The following is a 4,140-nucleotide window of genomic DNA, read 5'->3' on the forward strand; positions in this document are numbered from 1 at the left end:
ATTATTGGCTCTTCCACGAATATTCGTATTCATTGTCGCATTGATGGTAGAGGCTCCTCCTTCAGCTATATAAGGGGACCTCTACCTTTGGTTTCAACACACCGAAAATAACCAAAGCATCTCTGTAATACAATTGTTCTTTTCGAGAGAGAGAGTACAGACACAAGTTGGTTCGCGGGCAAACTACGGCGGTGCTCCAGCGGCTGAGTGGTAACCAAGTTGTTGAAAAATGTATGCATTATAATTTGTGAAAATTTATATGTATCTCTATTAATTATTTTGATGATTAATTCAATGATATTTTTATTCGGCAAATACAAAATTATCGAAAAGTCGATTCCCGAATTAAATATTTTCGTGACCTTGAAATATAGCATAAAGTCTCTTGGATTCATGATTTATATTTACAAAGACTTTATTGAGCTCAATACATGCTTTAACGGTTTATTTAGATGAAATTGTGAGCCACAGGTTGACGAACCGGCTGACAAGCCGGCTGTCTGAACAGAAAGCTGTGACAACCGGACGACCACCCGGATGACCACTCTATCAAACGGCTAGTTTCCAACGGCTAGTTTCAAACGGCTAGTTTCCAACGGCTAGTTCCAACGGCTAGTTTCCAACGGCTAGTTTCCAACGGCTAGGAAGCATATGGATGGCTATATAAGGCATCAAGAACTCATTAATGAGTACATACACAAGCTACAACATTCCATATTATTACAAGAGCAAATTCTCAAAAGATCAAAGCCAAAAATTCTCATTGTTCTTCCACTTTCATATTATTCTTGAGAGAAAATTTGTACAAGTCGTGAGCGATAATTTTCATACCTTCTTCACATACTTGTATTTCCTAAGTGAGTGTTTGAGTCAAACACTTGAAAGCTTAGAAGACCAAATTCGGGTTGGAATTTGGGTGTTATTGTTTTTGAGAAGTTTTCGGAGAAAATTCTTGCGGTTGTGCTAGCTCCTCGGGAAAGCTAGAGGCATTCGGTTCTTGTAAGCACCCGCAAGACTTACAAGTTGTAATCTTTTAAAGATTAGTCTAACCTTCAAGTAATTGCTTGAGGAGAAGTGGAGTAGGGCCGGACCGTGGACAAATCCGGACCGAACCACTATAAACGGGTTCTATCTCTCTATCTCTCTATTTTGATTGCATACTTATTGTTTGCATATATTGTTAGAGATAAATTTTTATTGGTAATTATTACTAGCAATCCTATTCACCCCCCCTCTAGGTTGCATAATTTGGGTAACAATTGGTATCAGAGCCTCGGCTCTTGTTTGTAGATTTAACCATCTAAGAGTTAAGATCCATGGCAACCACTAGTAATGTTTCTTGTATCGAAGGTCAATCGTCCAATAGACCTCCCTTGTTCACCGGAGAAAATTACTCTCATTGGAAAAATAGAATGATGATCTTTATTCAATCCACGGATTATGATCTATGGAAAATTATCAAAAATGGTCCCATTATTCCTACTAAGAAAGTTGGAGAAGAGACTATGCCTAAACCAGATTATGAGTGGAGTCATTTGGAAAAGGCTTCAATAGAAAAGAACTATAGAGCTATGAACCTTCTTTTTTGTGCTATTACTCCCAATGAATATGATTGTGTTTCCGCATGTGAATCGGCTAAAGAAATATGGGATAAGTTAGAAATGTCACATGAAGGAGATAGTCAAGTTAAGGAGTCCAAAATTGATATTCTTGTGCATAGCTATGAGCTCTTCAAAATGAAACCGGATGAATCTATATCTCAAATGTTTGCTAGATTTGCTAGTATTACTAACGGTTTAAAAGCTCTTGGAAAGATTTACAGTCAATCCGAAATGACAAGGAAGGTGCTCCGTTCCATGCCAACCAATTGGGACACTACCACCTCCATCATCCTACAATCCAAAGATTTCTCAACATACACGATGGACAAGCTCATGGGATCTCTCATGACGGAGGAAATGCATCACAACCTCAAGGGTGAAAAAGAGAAGAAAGTTAAGGATCTTGCCTTCAAAAGTACAACAAGCAAATCAAAAAGCAAGGAGGATTCAAGCAACGAAAGTGAGGATGATGAAATGGCGCTCATCACAAAAACGTTCAAGAAACTCCTCAAAAATAGAGCATCTCACAAAGGCAGAGGATTTTCAAGAAAAGATGGAGGCAAAGAAGAAAATAGTAAAAAGGATCCAATCATTTGCTACGAGTGCAAGAAGCCCGGCCACATCAAAAGTGAATGTCCATATGCAAAAAAATATTCAAAGAAGGACAAAAAGAGAGCTATGATGGCCGCATGGGACAATAGTGACGATAGTAGCTCCGATGAGGACGATGAGCAACAAGAGGTCGCTAACTTGTGTTTCATGGCCATCGAAGAAAACGAGGTAGATCTCGACTCATCCTATTCCTTTGATGAATTATTTATTGCCTATAAAGAGTTGAAAGTAGAATTTGAAAAGGTTGTTTCTAAAAACAAATTTCTTAAAAAGGTTGCTAAAGATCTTTCACTAGAAATAGATGATTTAATTGAAGAGAAAGATATTTTGGAGGAAGAAAATGAAAGTTTAAGAACCTCTTTGGAAAAAGAAAAAGAGTATTTGAAGGATACTTCCAAAAACGAATCTTTAGAAAAACAAATTGATGATTTAACTAATTCTCTTTCAAAACTCACTAATGGAAAAGAAAGTTTAGACATTCTTCTTGGAAAACAAATGGTTTCTTTTCACAAGGCCGGAATTGGTTATAATCCCACTCAACACAAAAATCTTTTTGAAAAAGATGTTCCTCCTTCTAGCCATTCTAAATTGACATGTCATTATTGTGGTAAAATTGGTCATATTTCTCCTACATGTCCTATGAAAGGATACTCATCTTCTAATGCAAAAAAGGTTTGGGTTCCTAAGAACCGTATCAATGCTAATCTTCAAGGACCCAAGATGATTTGGGTACCAAAAGTCAAGAATTGATGTGCTATTGTAGGTATGCTTCAAAAGTTCTCTCAAGGAAGGAAGTTGGTACCTTGATAGTGGATGTTCAAGACACATGACCGGTGACAAGAGGGCTTTCAATTCTCTTTCGTCTAAAGATGGTGGACATGTCACATTTGGAGACAACAACAAAGGTAAAATCATAGGAATCGGCAATATAGGTAATTCTCCTATTATTGAAGATGTTTTACTTGTTAATGGTTTAAAACACAATCTTCTTAGCATAAGTCAATTATGTGATAGAGGAAATCGTGTTATCTTTGAAAAATCCAAATGTATCATTGAAAATGACAAAAGCAACAAGACACTCTTCGTTGGACAAAGATTTGAAAATGTATATGTTTTTAATCTCAATGATTTAAGTAATTGTGATATAAAATGTTTTTCCGCTTTGAGTGAAAATAGTTGGCTTTGGCATAGGCGTCTAGGACATGCAAGTATGGATGCTATTTCAAAACTCTCTAGAAAAAATTTGGTAAAAGGTCTTCCTAAAATCAAATTTGAAAAAGATAGACTTTGTGGTCCTTGCCAACAAGGAAAACAAACCAAGGTTTCTTTTAAGTCCAAAAATGTTGTTTCAACTACTAGACCTTTGCAATTACTTCATATGGATTTGTTTGGACCAACTCGCTCTCCAAGTCTTTGTGGAAACTATTATTGTCTTGTTGTTGTTGATGATTTCTCTAGATATACATGGGTGATGTTCCTAGCTCATAAGAATGAGGCTTATCCTAATTTCACTAAACTTTGTAGAAGAGTTCAAAATGAAAAAGGCTTTGTTATTTCTAACATTCGTACGGATCATGGAAAAGAACTTGACAATTCTTTATATGAAAAGTTTTGTGATGAACATGGTATTGGTCATAACTTTTCCGTACCTCGTACTCCTCAACAAAATGGAGTAGTAGAGAGAAAAAATCGTACTCTGGAAGAAATGGCCCGCACTATGCTTTGTGAAAACTCTTTGCCAAAATATTTTTGGGCGGAAGCCGTTAATACCTCATGCTATATTTTGAATCGAGTTTTAATTAGGCCTATCCTCAAGAAAACTCCTTATGAGCTTTGGAATGGTAGAATACCCAACATTAATTACTTTCATGCCTTCGGTTGTAAATGTTATGTATTAAACAATGGAAAAGATAACTTGGGTAAATTT

The sequence above is a fragment of the Rhododendron vialii genome, chromosome 2a (genome assembly GCF_030253575.1).
Source record: "Rhododendron vialii isolate Sample 1 chromosome 2a, ASM3025357v1".
NCBI lineage: Eukaryota > Viridiplantae > Streptophyta > Magnoliopsida > Ericales > Ericaceae > Rhododendron > Rhododendron vialii.